Source organism: Panthera leo, chromosome D1 (genome assembly GCF_018350215.1).
Source record: "Panthera leo isolate Ple1 chromosome D1, P.leo_Ple1_pat1.1, whole genome shotgun sequence".
In the NCBI taxonomy this organism is placed as follows: domain Eukaryota; kingdom Metazoa; phylum Chordata; class Mammalia; order Carnivora; family Felidae; genus Panthera; species Panthera leo.
Window position 1 is genome coordinate 24,751,702 of NC_056688.1, and position 22,986 is coordinate 24,774,687.

Below are 22,986 nucleotides of genomic sequence, written 5' to 3' on the forward strand. Positions count from 1 at the left end.
TGGCTCTTTCTGTTCAGGACCAGCAATCATAGGAGGCTTACCTCATCCTGGAACATATATCTTTGGACTGGTTAAAATCTAATGTCCATCACTAACTGATCAGAGACTCATTTTTCTCATTTGTAACATATGAGGAATAATAGCTTGCTGGTTGCTATAGAATTAACTAAGATAATTTATTATAAAATGCATAGAGGACTTCACTGCACTCAATAGTAGGGTTATTTTATTAAAAATTATTGTTGTTACTTTTCTTGTTACTGTTTTTCTGTAGCATTAACCTCCAATGTTTAGCTTGAAAATATAATCTAATTTTCACAAAGAACCCATTGCAGATCAATCATGTATGAATTTATTTAAACCTCTTTAAGAACTATAATTCCTGTTTCACTTTTTAGAGTAATGAGTTCCATAAACTTTGTTTCCTGCTGTGAAACATGGCATTTTGTTTAAATTGTTTTAACTTAGCTCTCCCAAGCATCAATGGATTCCTTACAGCTCTAAAAACCCAGTGTTTGTATATAAATTTGTTTTGATGTAATTCACACCCTTGAAATTTGTATAGGTGCCAATCATAGACTTTCATGCCCATTATTATTCTAGACTCAATAATTTTGTTTGTATTGTTTTGAAATTCCATTTGAATTCAGCAATCTGAAACCTAGCCCTAGCTTCATGAGGTGGAAGTTCATTCCAGGACAGAACCTACTCTGTGACCTTCTCATTGATGGTCTCCAATACCTCTAGCTCTTAATATGGGTTTCTGAGGGTCTGGATGCTACAGTCAGCAGATGACTGAACAGAAATAATCCCTAACAGGGACCCACAGAGTGGTATAATTGTACTATCAGATCCAATGGCTCCTGTTTCTCCAACTGAAGGGAGATTTCCTAGAACCTCTCTTTTATGTGTGTACCTTTTTATTGTAGCCTTGACTAGGTTTTGGATAGACCGCTGTTCCAAAGAGTAGAACAACCATAGACTCGATAACAGGCATTTTAAGAATTAGTATCGTTCTGTCTCTTTGTAAGAGACACAAAAGAAATGTCAGGTCTGATTTATATTTTTGTGGACCAAAAGTCTAAAGGTGAACTGCACAAAGACGTATAAAAACTGCAAAACAAGATAGTTCTGGCTACCTGTGCTGTGCAAATTGGAATAAAAAAATTAGCATGAAGAAGAAACGATGTACCTCACTGGTATACTCAAAATCCTTGCCAAGGGGAGGAGTCAGAGAGGAGAGAATATGTATAATATATATCACTTTATCAAATATGTGTGCACATATTATTTTGTAGATTTGTAAGTGCATCATTTAAAAATCAAATAGCTTTCAAAGCTTTATAATTTAAAAAGCAGTTCCCTGCCCCTCCCCTCCTCAGTACCAATCTCCGATGTGAATCGTGTTCAACTCTTACAGATTTCTGTTGCTAATATTAGCTGAAATATTTCAAAACAACATTTAAATACTCCTAACTTCTATTTCAGTTTCCGATCGGTTCTGGTGGCTCTCCTTAGTAAAAGGGGGATTTTGCTTTCTTAAAACTGTCTAGACACGCACGTTTTCACATAGAGACTCACTCACTCATCACCCATACCACACTGTTCTTGCCTCCTCCCGATAGAGTTATGCCATAAGTTTTACTTAAAATAGTTTTTTTTTAAATATTTATTGCTGAGCCAAGCAATTTTTAATTTAACCTTCCTTTTGTAAATTTAGGTTTGCAGGTTATTTCCTGCACAACCATTTTCTTTCTTTTGGGGTTGACGATTTGAATCGATACCCAATCCCTCCCCTCCTTCTCTCTTTCCTGTCCCCTTCCCTCTTTTCCTTCTCCCTCTCTCACCCTCTCTTTTTTCCCCTCACCTCCCCACACTTTCCATTTTCCAGGGACCTAATATCCATTTATCTGCAAGCATTCTTTCAAATATCCTCCCAAAGTATCCTGTCAAAATTTCAGCTACTTGCCATTTACAACTACGTGGATGGAACTGGAGGGTATTATGCTAAGCAAAATGAGTCAGTCAGAGAAAGACAAATATCATATGACTTCACTCATATGAGGACTTTAAGAGACAAAACAGACAAACATAAGGGAAGGGAAGCAAAAATAATATAAAAACAGGAGGGGGACAAAACAGAAGAGACTCTTAAATATGGAGAACAAACAGAGGGTTGTTGCAGGGGTTGTGGGAGGTGGGATGGGCTAAATAGGTAAGGGGCATTAAGGAATCTACTCCTGAAATCATTGTTGTACTATGTGCTAACTTGGATGTAAATAAATAAATAAATAGGGAAAAAAATATTCAGCTACTAAACTCTGTCCATTTTTATCTCTTGAAGACATCCCTCCAGGTGCCCTTCCTCAGTCTCCATTTCTTCGTCTCCACCTATTGTCCTCATATTGCCTTGGCCATCACTGGGTGCTTACCTCTGCCTCTCTCCTATAATGAATTTTTTATTTCTTGGATATCATATCTTGCTTGTTCTTGATTTTCTTCCTCATTTTGGAGGGGCACTCCTTTAATAGAAAGAATACTTCTTAGAAATGCTTCTTAGAAAGAATACTTGGAAAGTAAATGTGTGAGCGGTTACACATATGAGCTTGTCTTTAGTTTGACCTCATACTTATCTCATAGTTTATCTTCACAGAAATCTCGGTTGGAAATTACATCCCCCCAGAACTCCCAGAGCCTCGCTACATTCTCTTCTGTCTTCCAGCATTGATGTTGACAAATAGGATTCCTTTTGGAACTTTGTGATAGTATGGTTTGGCGTATTATTTTTTCAGCCATTATCCTGGTGCGTATTGAGCTCATTAATAGAGAAAGTTATGTTCTTTAGTTATGGGTATTTTCCTTTATGTTTTTCTTATTTATTTTGCAAGTTTCTTCTGTTTTCTCTTTTCTCTCTGCTACTTCTCTTAGTAGATATTGGAGACTTAAACTGTCTTCTCATTTCTCCTATTTTCCTAGCTTCATCTTATTTTACTTTTTCCCTTTTCTGGAATATTTCTTTTGATTTAGTCTGTAGCTCCAAGTTGAATGTTTTATATCTGATATTATATGTTTAATTTGTAAGAGTTTTTGTTCTTTTGAGTCTTCCTTTTCTACCTCATTCTCTTCTTATCTCCAAAAATTAGTAAGCTAAATCTTGTCTCTCTGAAGACCGCAATATTTTAAAGTTATCTTTTTCTGATCCTTGAATTGCTTTTCTCTCCTCCAGTTACCCTTTTTAATATTTGTGATGTGATATCTGTCTTTAACAAGAAAGGTATTCCACAAATATCTGGTGTGGCTTAGCTGATGACTAATATGTAACAAGTGAATTATCAAAAAGCTCACAGGGTCTGTGTGCCTCAGAGGGGCTTCCTGCCTGGTATAGGTTTATGTGGCTGGGAGAATTAAGAGGCTCCATACCATTAGCCTAAATTCATGGCACAGTTCAGTTTCTTAGAAAGAAATCTAGATCTCCAAATCTCTAATCAAGAAACAGGATCTTTTTATTTTTTTCAATTTTTTTTTTTAATTTTGAGAGAGACGAAGAGTGCAAGCAGAGGAATGGCAGAAAGAGGGGGAGACAGAGAATCCCAAGCAGGCTTCATGCTGTCAACACAGAGCCCAATGTGGGGCTTGAACTCACAAAATTATGAGATCGTGAGCTGAGCCGAAACCAAGAGTCAGACACTTAATCGATGGAGCCACCCAGGCGACCCAAGAAACAGGACTTTTTTTTTTTTTTATTTTTTTTTTTATAAAATGGGCTCAACATATACCCAAAGTAATCCCCTGATAGAGTCTTGTAAGCCTGGCTTTCAACAAGTTGGGGAAGGAGACAAGAGGTGGTGGGAGTGGGCTCACTATTCCATTAGAAACTTCAGCAGATCCCCATTTTTCAGTAAAGAGTCAGTTGGGTCTAGTGGTCACATGTCCACATTGTTTCTAGATCACTTCTAGGAGTAAGTTCCTAGTCTTCTGCCTGAAAGAGGAGAGCAGTTTCCGCTCAGTGCTGGGTCAGGGAGGGAATCTGTGGGTCAGGAACCTGAAACAGTACAGGACACCCAGTTAAATCTGACTTGAAGATAAACAATGCTTTTTCTTATAGAAGTTGTGAGTTGAAATATTATTGGTTGTTTACCTGAAATTCACATGTAACTGGGCATATGCTCTGTGCTTGTTAAGCCTCCTGATCCTATCCTATGGCGTGACTACAGACTTTCAAACCACCATTGTTGATCTAAGCCAATCTCCACCTCTACCTTCCAAGGTGTCTGGCTGGAATGACTAATTTTTGAAGATTTATGAGGTTCTGTGGTAAAAGTAAGATTGCTGTTGGCTTATTCTTGCCCTGCCCCCAGCATAAGCTGCAGTTCTCTTCATATACTAAGTCAGCTAACATTATCTGGCGTGTACATTCTAAAATGGTTTGTTTCCTCTCATCTTATCTATAATTGGGGGTTGATATTAAAACAAACAAACAAAGAAAAAAACTACACCCACAAGAACTCTTAACTTCCATTTTGGTGGAGTTTCATATGTTTTTCAATTTACTGTGTTTAATCAGGATTCTTCAATAATATTGTTAAACGTGTGAATAATAAGTGGCAATACGAGCATTTCACGGCTGTCTGGTTAAACATAGAAGATTAACCACAAGCATTTATCTTCTCTTTGTCTGCAAGCCATAGTAAATGATGCCAAAAGGACTTGAAAACCTACGAGTTGTAAGAGAACACTTTTCAAGTTAGGTTTTTGGAAGACGGGACATCTGACCTAGCTGTCTAGAATGGAGGGACCTGGATGTGTGATGACTGTTAAGAACAACAGATTTTCCCCACTCCACCCCAAGACTGATCATCCTTGGAAAATGCCAGCTACCACAGCAGTTGAGGCTGATAGGCTGAGTTGACAACAGGCTCATTAGTTTAAAATCTGTATGTGGAAGACCCCTAGACAGCTTCCCATGTGCTGGGCATCCAGGTAACTCTCCCTCCACCCCTTCCTCACTCTGGAGCTGGACTGATTATTCTCTGAAGAAATCAAAATGGAAAGGACCTGTAATGTACATCAACATAGGAAATAGCATGGGTGTTCCATGAAGTCCGAAGCAGGAGATTAATTGAAAAATAGAGAGAGAGGATTTCAGTGCCCTCCCCTCATCTTGCTTCCAGAATTCCCCCAGGTATATATCTTATCTTCCTCCCTCATGTGAGATATTAAGAGATTCTCTGCAGACAGAATAGCCCAGAGCAAAGATCTCCCTCCATGTACTGATATGGAAGCATCCTCTAATGAAGAACACAACTCATGACTTCATTGTCCTTAAGTACTACCCAGAACTCAAGGAGCCTACACGTAGTTACATAGAAAGCTTTTTGTGGCCTTGCTCTTAACTATGAACAGACTTTAGTATGAATGAACATGGATTGCCAGACTTCAGATTTTTGAAGAATGCCTTGGATGTGAAGGAAAACACAAACAGGAAAAAGAATTCAGAGAAAAAACAATAATACACAGAGCACAAAAAAAAACCTTCAAAACATTTATGATTAATACTTCCTGAGAACAAACAGAAGATATTGAACCCCCCCCAAAAAAAGAGAGAACAGAGTGCTATAAAATGAATGTAACAATCAAACAAGAAAGAGAAGTTGTCAATTAAATATAATTAAAGCAATAATTAAAAGGTGGGAAGATAAAATTTAGGAAATATTCCAGAAAGCAAAACAAAGAAGATGAGAAAGATAACAAAATTAAGGGTAAATTAAAGATGGATATAGACAATCTGACATCCAAATAGGAGTTTAAAAAAATAGAGCAGAGAGGAGAAATTATCAAAAAAAGAATATGAGAAAATTCCCAGAACTGACAGAGGCATGCACACCCACACACACACAGGAACACAAGAATATTATTCTGAAACTTCAGAACACTGGGGGCAAAAAGAAAGTTTTAGAGGAGGAAAAAGGAAAGACTGATCACACCAAGAAACTAGATTAGAATAGTGATGGGTGTTTCCTCAACCATCTGGGATTCTAGAAGATAGTAATTCTTTGGAAAATTATTTCCAATCTAGAAATCTGTCTCCAGCCCAAATATGTTTAGAGCACTGATCCTCAAATGTTATTGTGTATGCAAATCAGCTGGGGGGCTTGTTAAACTGTTGCTAGTCCTTCTGTTGGTGGTAGCCAGGGGCTGGAATTCTGCATTTCTAACAGAATGCCAGGTGATGCCAATGCTTCCGGTCAGTGACCCACACTTTAAGTAGCTTTCAGGTTTTAGAAGATAGCTGAACACTTCAGGGAGTGAACCAGGAAGCAGGTGAATAAACACTGGAATCTGGCAAATGGAAAATGTAACAGCCTGAGCAAGCACAAAGCCCAGAGAGCAACCAGTGGAGACTACAGAAGATGGGTGGAGATATACAGAGTTTTCCACAGGAAAACATGAAGAAATTGATATTTTCACAGATTTGGGAAGAATATTATTCTTCAAGTAGAGGAGAAAACTGGAGGATTTGGAAAAATAAAACAGCCTCAGGTACATGGAAAACAAGCAAATTTAAAAAGGCAAAACAATTATTAATTGCAGGGGGGAAATGGTTGTACAAGAAAGATGCTCATTGAACAACGCTTGGCTCAATTTGGCTTGAACTATATCTGCGAGGTTATTATTTCAAGCACAGTTGGTGCCAGTTAGTGGACGGTTGGTAGAGATTGTAGAATATGAGTTGGTGGTGCCTCACATTAAAGGAGGCAAATAGATTCTATCGAATGTTAATAAAAATGAAACAGCCGTGTAAGCATATTTGTTGAAATATAGAGAATAATGCACAAAATAAGCGGCTAAATACTCTGAAAGAGGCTATTTCTGGGGAGAAGAAATAGAGGCTATGAAGGAACAAGGCAAGAGGCTGCTAGCTTTTGCATAAGCCTTTTACTACTACTGAGTTTAAACTTCCTATATGTGTTACTTTGAAAAAAAAAATGTGTGTGTGGGTGTGCACACGTGTAGCTCTATTGCGACTGTCGAATAAATGGTAAAACCTTATTTTTGTGTTCATCCTGCTGGATGGTGGCACTGGGGCTGCTTCTATCATTTGTTACTCTGTAAAGGTGCCTGGAGGCTTGGGGAAGTAAGTAGATGCTGGGAACTCGGTGCCCATTCATTGCGGAGTCTGATGAGTGTGCTTCTTGTGCTCCATTCATCTCTACCAGCAGACACATCCCAGACCCCTCAGGCCCAGGCAAGGAGCTCAAATCAGAAATGGCAACCTGGTCTTGCCTGTGTCCTTTATTCCTTCTGACAAGCCACAAGGAAGGGTCACTTGGTACTTTTTAACAGGCCAGTGGCTAGATCCCGGAGAGGGGATTTTCATCAATGAGGGGGGGGGGAAACAGGTGCTGCTGTTTTGCAAAACCATAGAAGTAGGCAAAGGTATTTTTCTCCATGAATCATTTAGAAAATTATATGGTAAATTTGGAGCAAGAGACTCTGCATGTTGCCAAAAACCTTCTAGAGGCATGCTCTTAGATGTTCCAGCCAGAATCACCCCATGTTAAGTACTGCATAGCTGTTTTCCTCTATATACACTATGTAATGAAGAAATGTGAAGCAGGTGATTCAAAACACCCTCTAACCTCCAAATAATCATTTAAACCTTCCTTTGGGATTCGCTTATTTTTCTACAGGATTTCTTTTTCTAATTATATTATGATTGGGCTAATATTTGTTTGAATGTCCTGATTTTACACCTCCTCCATCACTTATAGAGCTAATAGCTTGGGAATGAGTGCCGTTCATAAATCTGCAGCAACCGGGAAAGAAGGAAAACTAGCTTTGGCTTAATAATTTGTTCTAGATAATTTATATACCCGCACATGAATATTCATTCATGAGGTCTCGTTGTTCCTGTAATGGAGAGAATTCTAATTAAGATCCAACTTTGAAATAATAGTTCCAACATTTAAGAATTCTCTATATTAGCCAAATGCACAAAGATTAGTTGTCCTTTGAATTTGTTCATCCGTCTATTCTTTCATTCATCTGTTCCTTTATTGCTTTGTGCATTCTACATGTATTCATTCATTTGGTAAATTCATAGGAGCACCCCTGTATCCAGGATCTGTGCTAGGTATAGAGAAGATAAGGGTTAAGTGATGCATACAATCTTTGCCTTTATAGGGATTTTGGCTAGTTTAGTGCAGTGAGCGCAAGATTCACCAGGTGAGGTTGTTACAAATGCGGATTCCTGGGTTCTATCCCTGTAGACTCTAACCAGCAGAGGTGGGTTTGAAGAGAGGAATATATTTTAATAAGCATTCTAGGGAGTCTGAGGCAAACAATCCTTGAACCTCATTTTGAGAATCACTGGGGGTGGAATTGTTCCAAATATCAGCATGGAAGAAGATCATGGACTTCCTGGCAGTAGATCTCAAGGACAGCCCCAGAGTCCCTAACACCATTGGCACACATACGTCCCATTGCTACCATTTACCTCGGCTGCTTGGCAAGCCAGGCCAGGTGCTGCTCTGGGGCATTTGCTTGATCTCTCCTGGCTGCTCCATCCGTGGGCCTAAATAAGCTATAGCTGTTACTATGTTACTGGAGCAGCATTTGGACCCTACTTAGGACGTGGTCAGTGCTGGGACTACATAACAGTGAGCCAGCCAGCCAGCTCCAGCGGCAAGATGACACGACCATTTGAGGGTGCTTTGCATGGAGTTCCCCGTGGATCACATCAGAAATGCAGGGACTGGAGGAGAATTTATGCAGGGATCAGGATCGCTTGAAGCACTTGCTAAACTCAGATTTCTGGTCCATATTCTGGGACAGGGTCTGAGAACTTCTACTCCTGACAAGTTCCCCGATGATCCTTGTTGCTGACCGGGAACCATACACTGAGAATCTCTGAGCTGGTGCAGCCAAGCAGGTATCCATTTCAACAATGAGACCTCAGAACACTTCTTTTACGCATTCTTCTACGGAGGAGGCCATCCGCGTCCAAATAACCGTAGACGCTGAAAATGCCATTTGCAAAAGAGAGGAAAAATTATTTTCTATCTGCAAACCTGACACTAATTTCTGCAGCAAGGGGAGACGGTAGCAAAATCATAAAGCCCACGTATCCTGCATTTGCTTTGTCTTTTCCAACACAGAATCCCGCAGGTTGGCAACTATTTTATCATTATTTTGAGTAAAAACGGTAAGTGCAGGTCTCTTTTCTAACAATTCAATCAAATATGGAATCAGACTTGGAATTAAACTCTAATGGAAGGTTCATAAAATGTGCCTCTTACCTGTTTCTCCTTTTAATATCAAAAACTAAAAAAACCCTGTTTATTACTTTATCACTTTATTATTTTTAACAACTAAATAAGTTTATTTCCTAATTACAAAACTAATATTCATTTAAAAATAGAACATAAAGTTACATATAAGCTATATATTCACTTTAGGGCGCCTGGTTGGCTCAGCCAGTTAAGCGTCTGACTTCAGCTCAGGTCGTGATCTCATGGTTCATGGGTTCAAGCCCCGCGTCAGGCTCTGTGCTGACAGCTGAGCCTGGAGCCTGCTTCAGCTTCTGTATCCCTCGCTCTCTGCCTCTCCCTGCTCGCACTCTGTCTCTCTTTCTCTCAAAAATAAAATAAAACATAATTTTTTTTTTAAAAAAAGCTATGTATTCACTTAAATATTTCACGTATTTGAGGGGAGTGCTCCCACATGTGGTATTCTATCATAAGCATTTGTCATAGTATTAAAATATTTTTTTTGGAAAAAAAAAGATTCTATCCAAAGGACAAAGTGAAATAGGAAAAATAGAGCTGCCAAAAACATAGCTGTATTTGTAGACAGGAGGCAGGGTAAAGTTGTAGATGGAAATTAGTTGTTAAGGTTTAATCAAGCTCTACAACAGAAAGACAGAAATGGGCACCCAAAATGCAATTTCCAAGAGGAAAGTTGCCCTAAGCTCTCATAGAATTGCAAACAATTACATTTTATCTACCTACAGCTCCCAGGGGAATTAATAAATGTATCTCGCTACTCTCAAGTCTAACTTTTGTTGCTCTGTTAATATGTAAATATTGCATAGCTGCTTTTTTCTATCCAGAAGTTGTCTTTTTGCTGTCTTTTTGACCTTCCTCCTCTACCTAATAAATAAAATAATCTCAATGCCACACACTACCTTCATAACCAAGAATCAAACTATTATTCAGGTTAGCCAAATAAAATACTTATCTTCCATTAACCAAGATGGCCTTTTTAGTGGCTTTCAACTTTGCATAGCAGAAACACAAGGAAGCTTTTTAAAAAATTCATTTTCTTTTCCTTCAAGTTTTTACTTAAATTCCAGTTGGTTAACATACAGTATAATATTAGTTTCAAGTATAGAATTTAGTGATTCATCACTTACATATAACACCCGGTGTTCATCACAAGTGCCCTCCTTAATGCCCACCTCCCCTCCAGCAACCCTCAGCTCGTTCTCTATAGTTAAGAATCTGTTTCCTAAGATTCTGTTTTTAATATTAATAGGGGAAGATTGAGAGGAGGTCCCTGGTCTGGCAGCATTGGCATTACCTGGGAACTCGTTAGAAACATAAAATCTAAAACTCCACCTTGGACCGAGTGAATCAGGAATTCTGGGGGTGGGATGCAGCCATCAGTGTTTAACAAGCCCTCCCGGTGGTTCAAGTGCCTATTAAAGTTTAAAAACCATGACCTTAGGCCATCGAATCATTTAGATAGATAATAAAAGGGGCAAAGTACTTGTTCAACTTCACAGATTACTAAAAAACACTAACAGCTAAGAGCACTTGCTTTGCACCAGGCACCGTACTAATAGTTTTACCTGATTTTACGTCGATCATTTCAATGACCCAGGGAGGAGGCACTATTATTATTCCTCTTATTTCGGTGAGAAATCAGAGGTAAACTTGTTTGCCCAATTGCACACAACTGATAGGTTTAAATTCAAGTGGTCTCCTTCTAAAAACTCAAGCTTTCAGCGTGATAACATCACGAGGACACTAAATGTGCCTCTGTTCTGCCCTCCATGTTGGCAGTAAGTACCTGACCTCCAAACTATCAAAATGTTAATTGTGGCTTCAATATACAATGCTTTGTAAAATAAATAAATAAATAAATAAAAAATAAAATGCCCTTTGTCAGCAAATTGCAGACGGCTTCCTAGCCAGGGCCTTCTCGCTATTTTGAGGGTCAGTGGAACAGAGAATTCAAGGAATATTTGTGAAGGGGAAAAACAGTCCAAGGGTCCGATGCAATGATCTACCACCTAGATCATGCTCACGTTTGGCTGGATCAAAAGCACAGTTTCTGGAACTGAGGCCTTTTAGTTCTATGTCTCTTCGTGTTTCAAATGGACTTGTATTGGTTTCTGGACTTGAACTTGGAGCTGACGCAGTCTTGTTCTAAATAGCTCCTCAGAGGTCTGGATAGCACCCCTTTCTATGCAATAGGTTATATAATGTATGGGAAAGTGTCCCGTAAGTAGTAAAGCTCTACACAGCTGTGGGGCATTACTATTAAGCACATATACCACAAGGGAGAGACTTAAGCCATTAGGAAAAAAGACTTTGGCCTCCTTAAAGGAAGACAGATTCTCCAAAAAATAATTTCTGATGATGAGATGGACTTTTTCCATCTACTTTCTGGCAAAGACACAGGACACCTGGGAAATCGTTCTGCATCATTAGGTCTCGGTATAAGATCTGCCCTGATATTAACATTATTATAACCCGACTTGACAAGTCTCTTTTCTTCCCCCGATTTTTTGAACCACACACTGAAGTAGAACATTTTTTGACTTTGTTTCTACAATTTTCTTCCCAAGGAGGATCCCTGAGTGTGCTTTCCTGTCTTATGATCATTTTCTCCTCCTCCGTGACCTTAGAGCCCATTCTTCTCCGTGCTCACTCAAGAGGCCCATCTCTACCTCCTTCATGTGCCTCATTAGTCACTTCTGGCCCCTACTTGCCCATGTCCTGCTGTGCTCTTGATTATTTCGACCTGGTTCACCTGAAGCTTTCAATGAACCAGTGGTTTTCTTACCCATGGGATACTTTGTGCTCAACCCAGAGAATTGCTTTTCAACAATTCATTCACAAACAAAAATCCTTAAAGTTAAAAAGATAGGCTGTGTATGGAAAGTCCAGAACATAAAAGGAAGTGGCCAATATGATTTAATGCTAACTAGGAAAAAAAAAGATTCAGAGACCTGTTTATGCAAAGGTAATTAGAAGACTTAGTTCTCTCCACTTCTGCTTTGCTGTCATCAGAATGTGCACCTTGAGTGTCAATTACCTTAATTTTACATCTGAGAGGGGTTTTATCAAATCCTAGAGTTCTGACCACTGTCAGCGTTTTTATTGTGTCTCAGGGCCATGCAAGATCACTGCAAAGAATAAAGGGAAACATCATTAGCCTAATACCTACACTAAATCCTTACACTAAGTAATATGATCAAGGGAGATGCCTTGATAATTTCCACACAAGATGAAAAGGAATTAAACAAAACTATGCCTAGCAAATTTTGCAAAAACATCCTGTTACAGATCTTCCTCAACATATGATGAAGTTGCATCCCATAAACCCACCACAATTGATAATCAAAGTTGAAAATGCATTTAATACATCTAACTTGCCAAAGATTGTAGCTTAGCCTACCTTAAACATGCTCAGCACATTTACATCAGATTACTGCTGGACAAAATCATTCATACAAAGACTATTTTTAATAATGGGTTGACTATCTCATGTACTTTATTGAATGCAGAACGGAAGGTGGAAACCAGAATGGTTTATGGGAAAGAATGTTTGTAGGTGTATCTGTTGTTTACATTTTGCTACTGCAAACATCGCAAAACACCATCCCTAGCCCAGTAGAAGATGGAAATTGAGAATTCAGAATACAGTTTCCACTGAATGCTATTGCTTCTGCACCATCATGAAGATGAAAACTCCTGAGTCAGTACTGTGTGTTGTTAGAAGTCAAGCCTTGGAAGAATGGATCCCATATCCATCCATAGTAGCCCCTGATCCTTGAAGAGTTACATAGCTGTGTATGTGTGAGTCTGGCCAAGTGGTGAACTGCTTACTCGTGTATGTAACAGAAATTGAAAGGGTTTCTTATTCTTGAAAAAGTAAAACATCTGTGTAGTTTTGCCAAATGGACTGCTTGTACATTTCAATTGCCCACATGGTAAGATTTGCCATTGTTAGAGGCATTTCTACAAGAGGGGAGGGATGGGAGGAAGAGGTAGAATGGTCATATCTCTTTTTTTTAATATAATTTTTTAAATGTTTATTTTTGAGAGAGAGAGAGAGAGGGAGAGGGAGACAGAGAATCTGAAGCAGGCTCCATGCCATCAGCACAAAGCCCCATGTGGGGCCTGAACCCAGGAACCATGAGATCATGACCTGAGCTGAAGTTGAACGCTCAACCCACTGAGCCACCCAGGTGCCCCACGTCCCTTTTATCTAAAGGACCTGCAAACTTGCACTGGAAAGGAAAAATCAGGTGGGCTGAACAGGAAAGGTAGAAAAAGCCTCTGTCTCCTTTAAACATCTTGGCTTTCAATCCAATTAAACTTGTGTGCTTAAAATAAAATCCACCCCGACAGGTCCTTTCTGCTTGTATATGACAGCCGAAAGAGCAGCAAAAACTAGGGATCCAAAACGTGTCACTTGCTGGAGAAAGAGAATTCTGTCTTTTAAAATGAGTGACGGCATTAAAGACAGAATGTGCTTCTGGTGTTTTGTTTTTTAACCCCTGTTAGACTTTTAAAAATACATAGTCTTTTTTTCTAAAGTTTATTTATTTATTTTAAGAGAGGGGGAAGGGGCAGAAAGAGGGGGAGAGAGAGAGAATCCCAGGCAGTTTCCTTGCTGTCAGCACAGAACCCAACACTGGGCTTGAACCCACCAACAGTGAGATCATGATCTGAGCCCAAATCAGGAAATGGATGTTTGACTGAACCACCCAGGCACCCTAACCCCTGTTAGCTTTTTAGGCAGATTGACTTTTCTGTCTCTGTCTCTCTGTCTGTGTGATTTTGCTTTCTTGGCCTTGGCATTCCTCAGTTACTCTTCCAGTGTCCAACCCTTGGCCATAACTTTTCTCCTACCTAACAGTGAACTAGCCTCTGATAGTATCACCTGGGTTTTCCTGGTGGTCCGGACTTTTAGTCCACCCACTAATTTCTGCCTCCATCCTTCCTGAGCCGGGGTTGACAGCTCAAATACAGGAATGGATGATTGCTGCTAATGCACCAAATCTGACTGGTAACACTTTCTTTGTTCTGCAGCTGGAATCCATTAACTGGGCCGAAAGGATCTATAGATTAGCCCCTATGTATGCTGTTGCCTAATGCGATCGGATGGGATTTTTGCTTAAAAAAAACAAAACAAAAGGACAAACAAGGAAACAAACAAACAAAAGCCCAGCAGATTTATTTGGGTTTAAAACTCAGATACTAGAAGGAAGACCTCTGCTTGCAGAAAGAGAAGACATGGTTTTGGGCATGGAAGAAATACTGATTTTTCGCCGGGACAAGCAGTGATGTACATCTGCCTTCTGACTCTCATGCTGTGTTTTGGATCTTTCATTTTCCTCCTTCCCATTCTTCGCATGCATTGAGGGAGACTCTGGCCCCGGGAGTAGTGTGATCTTCCTCACTCCTTGTTTGGAAAAAAGGCACAGCTTGGGGACAGGGGATATGCTCAGGGTGCTTATATGATTTTTAAATCTGGGCTTTAAGCAATAAAAGCAAAAGTGTTCTGGCGTTTCACGAGTCCCAGTCTAGATCACATCTAAAGATCATACGGGACGGGGGCCAAAGCCCTACAGGAAAATTAAGAAGTGGACATTCAAGAACATTCATTTGATTGGAGGATTCTTGTGCATGGTCAGCTCCCCACAGGGCTATGACACAATAGCAGGTGCCTAGTGGAATTTGGGGGTTCATCATCCTGGCCTGGATTTCATTTGTTTGAAATAAGTGAAAGCATGGGTGTGGCAAAAACAGTCTCTTCTGACAACCAGGGGTTTTGTTTCTGGTTTAGACACCATTATTTACTGAACTAGGGACTTTGAGCAAATCAGCTGGTGCTTCCAGTCTAAGTTTCATGGTCGCCAAATGCCCTTACGGTAATTGTTGTTACTGTATATGTAAAAATGCTCAGGATTTTTATTTGACTATGTATGTCTCTCCAACGAGGTGATAAATCTCCTCCGGGGAAGGTATTTGCTTTGTTATTTGTCTGCGTCCCACACCGGAGGGACCTAGCACAGGACTGTGACTTAATAGGCATCGAATGATGATTACAGATGGCTCCCCAATAAATTTCATGACCTTAAGCCTAATTTCACTACTGCTTTTGCTGAAAGAGAATATTCCCAATATGGAGTTTTTACTTGAGAAGGAAAATTCCACTCCGTTATTTAACAAGATGATCAGGTTGATGGCAGAATCTCGGCTGTCAGCCTCATCTCCTTTCCAAACTCAAAATGATACCCTCCCTTCTTTTCCTGAACAAAGTTTTATGCAGACTATAAAACAACTCCAGGGGGTACGGTTATAATGAGACAGCCACCTCCCTGGGGCTTTGCAGGCATTGGTTATACGCTTAGACTTCACGCCAGGGGTATGATTACATCTCCATAACCACCCCCGCTTCTCTACTTAGACCCCATCCCAATAGTTCAGACATCCTTTCTGCTTACCTCATTTAAATAGAATAATAATTTTAAAAAGACTTGCAAAATTGCGAGTTAATTGCATCTTGTATTTGGTGAATGCAAATGTTTCAGGCATTCTAATACCAGGCTCTCTTTGGCATATTAGATCAGATGTGATGTCCCCAGTTCTGCCCCTGAGGTATCGGGCTCAGTGATCAGAAAACCTACTGGAGATCCCAGCACCAACAAAGGATGCAACTCAATTAGCTCAAATCTTTACAGTTTTACAGCCTGAACGGAGAGAGGCAAATCCCAGGAGTCTCGCCCAGGGAATCAGGATACGCACGATGATGCGGGAAGCCTGAGATTTACAGGGTCACTTTTTGATTACTGTTTAGTATGGGGTGCAAATAGCTTTGAGGAAATGGAACCCTAGAGAACACTGACTGTGAGCGGGATGTTCAGAACCCCGGCGATGGCTGTTGCTGCATGATCCATGGAGGTCACTGCAAGGACACTGCTCATCCCACGTGGAAACGTCTCCAGAGCCTGATGAGGGAGGCCCTCCCTACTTCCTGATTTCCAATACTGCCAATTCTGAAGCAAATACACAAGTAACTAAAATACTCCTACTCTTCTCTAGAAATTGATATCATTCAGGATACTTTCCAACTAGTCAGCAAACATTTTTTTTTTTTTTTTTTTAGTATTACAGAGTACTCAGTACTAAGCTTGTCCGTAGGTATAAATCAGGTAGTCATTGACTTATACATTTGGGAAAAACAAAAAAGGGAAATAGTGAATGAAGGCAAAAAAAAAAAATACATGACTATGGAAATTTACAACCCCCTTCTCCCCAGTACATTATAGGTTTAGTAAGAATAGGGATTGGGATTATTTAATTTTGTATTTATTATACACTGCTTCTCTCAACCCCGTGTGTAGAGCAGCACTTAGCATGTAATAGATACTCAGTAACTGTTAAATGAACATATGATTGAATGATAAGTAGCGTAGGGCAGACTGTAGATACTCAAGGAGATACATGCTCAAGATCGTGGGTTCATAAATGATTAGCCAGTTATTAATATTTAGTACAACCAGCTAAAGGAGAATGGGACGTCCAGGAGTTTATGGTAGTCATCTGGCAGAACATCACAGTGCTGCTTTTTTTTTTTTAACAACTTCACTGAAATATAATCCATACACCATACAATTTACCTCCTTAAAGTACACACTACAATAGTTTTTAGCATATTCTCGGGGCTGTGCAACTGTAATCTAATTTTAGAACATTTTCATCCTCCCCCAAAGAAACACTGTCTCCATTAGCAGGTACTATCCATTGTCCTCACCCAACCCTGGTAGAGAATCTACTTTCTGTCTCTACCGATCTGACCAGTCTGGACATTTTGTTTAAACGGAACCATGTAATAAATCGTCTTTTGTGTCTGGCATCTTTTACTTAACATGTTTCCATGTCGTAGCACATATTAGCACTCCATTCCAGTTTTATAGTATGCTCTCATATGCATATATCACATTTTATTTAATCATTCATCAATGATAGACATTTGGCTTACGTCCACTTTCTTCTTATTATGACTCATGCTGCTGTGAAATTGGTGTACATGTTTTTGGGTAGATATATATTTTCATTTCTCCTGGGTATATATCTAGAGATGGAATTACTGGGTTGTGTGGTAACTCTGTTTAACATTTTAAGGACTTGCCAAATTCTTCCTAAAGTGACTACACAGTTTCATAATTTCATCATCAACATATGGACATTCCAGTTTCTCTACATTCTTGTGAACACTTTTTATGGTCAGATTTTTTTCTTCAATTGAAGTATAGTTGACATACGTGGTCAGTCTTTGTTTTTTTTATAACCACACTGGTGGGTATAAAATGTTATCACATGATTTTGATTTACATTTCAGTGTAATGCTAATGATCTTGAGCATTGTTTCAGATGTTTACTAGCCTTTTTTTTTTTTTAATTTCTTGGTGAAATGTCCATTTAAATCTTCCTTTTTAATTTTTTATTAAAAGTTTTTTAATGTTTATTTATTTTTGAGAGAGGAAGACAGAGAGTGAGCAGGGGAAGGGCAGAGAGAGGGAGACACCGAATCCGAAGCCCAGATGCCAGCACAGAGCCGACACAGGGCTCAAATTCACAAACCGTGAGATCATGACCTGAGCCGAAGTCAGACGCTTAAGTGACTGAGCCACCCAGACACCCTTCTATTCAAATCTTCTTTACATTTTTTGCACAGGCCATTTGTTTTTTCTTCATGAGTTATAAGAGTTCTTTATATATTCTGGATGCAAGTCTCTCATCAGATACATAATTTTCAAATATTTCTTTTAATCTGTGGGTTGTCTATTCACTTTCTGGATGTTTTTTCTATTAATGTTTAATTTTGACATAATACAATTGATTGATTGATTGATTGATTGGCCTGCTGTGCTTTTAGTTAAGCTGTATGTAAGAGAGGAAGGTTTCTTGGTTTCATGACTAACTAACTAACTTGGTTTCATTCACAAAGTGAGAATCCTACAAGTTGCTTTTTCCTTTTCATGTTGTTATAGGTCATTCTGAGATCCTTGCATTTTCTGTAGGATTGGCTCATTGATTTCTACAAAAAAAGCCAAGCTGGGATTTTGGTAAGCATTGTGTTCAATATATAAATAAATTTGAATAGTAATGATATCTTAACAGTATGAAGTCTTTGATCAGTGACAATCGGAGAGCTTTCCATTTATTTACATTTTATTTATTTATTGTTTAAAATGTCTTGTAGGTTTCAGAGTATAAGTCTCAATACTTTATTAAATTTATACCCAAATATTTTGTTATTTTTGATGGTATTTCAAATATAGTTTCTCCCCCTAAATTCTATTTTCACAATATGCATTTCACTGCCAATGTAGAGAAATACAATCAATCTTTGCATACTGATTTTATATAATCTACAGCATTCCTGAACCGCTTCATTAGTTCTAATAGCTTTTATAGTTTGTTCCTTCACATATTCTCTGTATCATTATGTTTCGTAAAGCTTCTACTTGGGTGTGGCCCTTCTCGTGGCTGCCTGCATCCCATTTGTCAAAGCCTGTTACCTAGATAAACCTCTAAAGTGTTTTCTGCATTCATCCCATTTAGTAAAAGGGGATATTAAAACGATGAGTACTCAGAGGTCAATATTCAGTAACAGCAATACGACAGTCTGAATGTGCATTTTACTTTTTTCCATTTCTTCCCTTTTCTTCTAAGTGCATGGCAGTTGACCTCAGTGACCACTGGTGCAGTTTATGTCTGCTGCCCTCCTTCCAAGTTTACCTGTCACAGCTTTTGAGAAATTAGTACGAATGTCAGCACAGTGAAAATGCGAATATTTTAGGGTTAACCTCCAAAAGGGTCTCAGAGACTCCTGTATCTATGGACTACATGTAGAGAACTGCTGGAAAGTACCACTGAGAGATGTTAGAAGAGAGAGAAGAGATTCCCCAAGACCAGCAAAAGGCAAGCAAGTACGTATGGGTCCAAGCAACACATACTTCTCAGACTTTAGGGAAAACCGCTTTGCTGGAGAGAAAACTGGCTATTTAAAAGGATCCACTGGAGGGGCGCCTCAGTGGGCTCTGTGGGTTGAGCATCTGACTTCGACTCAGGTCATACGTAGTCTCATGTCTTCTGAGTTCGAGCCCCGTGTCAGGGCTCTGTGCTGACAGGTCAGAGCCTGGCGCCTGCTTTAGATTCTGTGTCCCTCTCTTGCTCTGCTCCTCCCCCCGCTCATGCTCCGTCTCTCTCTCTCCCTCTCTCAAGAATAAATAAAACATTAAAATTTTTTTTAAAAGATCCACTGGAGGAAGAATGAGGGCAGAGGAAATGTTCAGCGGATGTTAATTTAGTATAGCAGGAAATGACGAGCACGGGGGAGTTGCCATTTGGAATTTTCACGTAGGCGCTATGTAGTGACATGAGTGTTGTTTTGTTTTGCTAGATTTGTTTTGGTTTCTGACTGCGGAGGCGAGTGTAACTAAATGGCTTCAGAGCTACTTTATCATGTATTAACCCAGGTTGAAGGTCCCTACACATATACAATGTGGTGAGGAGTTGCGGTAGGTATTATATATTGTATAATAATATGTTTCAGATTACAAGTCAAGAAGCACCAGAGTAATAATTGGCATGTGCAATTTTGTTCCAGGAGTTAAGGCAAACACTAGCGGTAGATTTACCATGAAGCTAATGAGATTGGTTTGTCAAGACCACTCACTTCAGGGGCACCTGGCTGGCTCCGCTGGGAAGAGCATGTTACTCTTGATTTTGGAACTTTGAGTTCAAGCCCTACATAGGGCATAGAGATTCTTTAAAAACAAAAACTGGGAACAAAACAAAACCAAAAAACCATTCACCTTACTGGGCGCCTTCCAAAATCTTGTTTCTAATTTTGTTATTTGCAATTTTGTATTGCTTTTCCTCAATAGGTTGCTTCAAATTTTGTGAATTTTAGGGCCCACAAAGCCTAGATATATCCCTGATGGGGACTGTACTTCAGGGACCAGGTTCCCTTTGCAATGTACTCTTCATCGTGTACGTTACTCTTCCTGGTGATGTCGGGAAGAGATACAGCCTCTGCCGAGTGAACCAAACTCATCACAAACAACAGGCAGTTACAAGGAAGGCCCTGAAGATACAGCAAGGGTGGGCCCACTAAACAGGGCAGGACTTCTTCTGCCCACCGCCTTTCAAGCTTTTAGAAGGCCCTTCCTAAAGCAAAAGAGACAGATCATCTTCCAAGGTTGGCATGAGTTTTGTCCTGAAGAGGTCAGTTGTGAACCTTCAAATGATAGAACAAAACTTGATATCCTAATAGTAGATAGATACATTGTTTATTTTTTCTTTCCATTTGTGAAGTCATTTGGGGGAATTCAGTCCAAACTGTCTTTACTGGCTTTAGAACTTAACCCCGAGGAATGACAGAGGCCTCAGGAGTAATTCACATGCTGCAAGGACATCCCTTTGGGCCTCTGACAAACAGTTATGGATTCTCTTTTTGTTAACGCATTAGGTAGGTAGCTGGAATCAGAAAACAAAACCAAAATTTAATATGAGCTACAAACAAGCATAAAGCCAGATGATAAGGCACATCCAAACCTGGAGTCCTTTCCACAGGGGACAAACTCAGAACTGTCAACACACTGGAAAGAAAACACATTTTAATGAGGGAAAACTACACTGCCATTTTTAAAGAAATAAAATAAATCCCCTTTCATTCCCTGTAGGGCTATATGGATCAAGTCACCTGATGGCATCTAGCCCTGTGGATTTGATCTGGGACTTGAAAGCTTTGAAAAGACTCATTCCTCTTTCCATGACATAGTCATAACTCACCCTATCAAGATATATGAATTCTCCAGAGGGGCACTGATATGGATAGTGGAAGAATGAAGAAGGATGATGTATTTTTCCGGTTAATGCACGCTGAAGGTTCTAGGAGAGGCTGGATTTGCAGTAGCCTGTCCCACAGCAGTGAGAATCCAACCTTTTTTGATGGAGGTGGTACCAGATAACCCACATTAGAGACATCTGTGGCTTCGTATTTCATTTCTTTTTATCCACCTGCCTACTTGATTAGGTAAGAGGGGTCATAGTCTAGGGCTCTATTTGTATAGCAATTCTATTTGTGTTTATACAGTAGGCAGCCTCAGGCTACAAAAGATTATTAATTACTTAATATTTTTATTTCCAACCATGGGGCTCCTGGGTGGCTCAGTCAGTTAAGCCTCCGACTCTTGCTTTTGGCTCAGGTCGTGATCTCATGGTTGGTGGGTTCGAGCCCCACGTCGGGCTCTGCGCTGGTGGTGCAGAGCCTGCTTGGGATTCTTTGTCTCTCTCTCTCTCTCTCTCTGCCCCTTCCCCACTCATGCTTGCTCTCTCTCTCTCTCTCTCAATAAACAAATAAACTCAAACAATATATTTTAAAAAAAATATTGCTGACCAGCTTTTCTTATCGGGAGGAAAAAAGCTATGTCTGCAAGCTGAAACAGTGGCCACGCCGAGGCATTATCCTTTCTTGAACGGTTTCCCATCTTTACTTGGCGACAGCAAGTAAGATCAAGAATGTAGCATCCATATGCCTTTGGCATACCTAGAAGACAGCATCTAGAAGATGCCGTGTACTAGGAGACTGGTACACTCGTAGATTTTCTTCCGTTGTCTCCATGGTTCCCATTGGCCTTTCATTGGTCCTTGGTTTCTACCGTACCCTCTTTCAAGGATTCACATTCTGATAAGAGAACACTCTTAAGAGATTAGCCACTGTATGAGGAATAGTTAGAAGTTGTGCGAGGTAAGTTAGATGTATCAGCATTACCCCAGCCCTGAACTGATGTAGAAAAAGAGAGAAAGAGGACTGTTTCTTAAAGCTTCTTCCTCCCACTCCCAGAGGTAAGGGTGGCTTTACTAATCTAAGGACCACCTAGGAGACTCACAGAGGCCAGTGTCTCACTAGCTTTTCTGGGTCTCTCTCATTGAGATAGAGGCAGGAGTCATAATCTCTAATACGTACGTTGCAGGCTGACTATGTACATTGGCACTGTAGGATGGTATAGTGAGCACTGGCTTTTGAGTCAGAATTTGAATTCTCTACCTCTTTTATTTCTATGAATGAAACTCAGTAACTTAAAGGTAAAATTGAGGCAAATGATTCATATTTCAAAGGTCTGTCATAGTCAGAAAATAAGATGAATTAAAGGGTTGATCAACAAAGAATAATTAGCGAGTCTATGTTGTGAATGATTTCTAGGGAAGCATTTAGAGCTATTTGTAAGCCTGATTTGTAAGCCTCCTCTTGTAAACATGTAGCCGGGTTCCCAGGTGGGCAGGTGTTCTCATGTGGAATGAAGTGACATCTTTTATGCCATTCCTGCCCACTATCTCTATGCATCCGTTGATTCACATGGGAGCCCGGACATTCCTGAATCGTGCACACATTTGGGATGCGAGTACGTGCTTGGTTACATTGAAGGTCCCCACTGGGATTTCATGGTCTCTAAGAAAATCCATCATGGGAAAATGAGTCGGGCCAAATAGATGTACTTAGACGCCAGAGAGGAGAACAAAAAGGTGAAATATGTCAAATAACAACATGGTGGCTTTTGCTAAATTCCACCCAGACTCAGCTCCTCTCGTATTTCATGTGTACCTTAGGGAATGGATAGCTGTGTATGTGAAAAGTGTACATCCCAGGGCCCAAACAAACCTACTAAAGAGT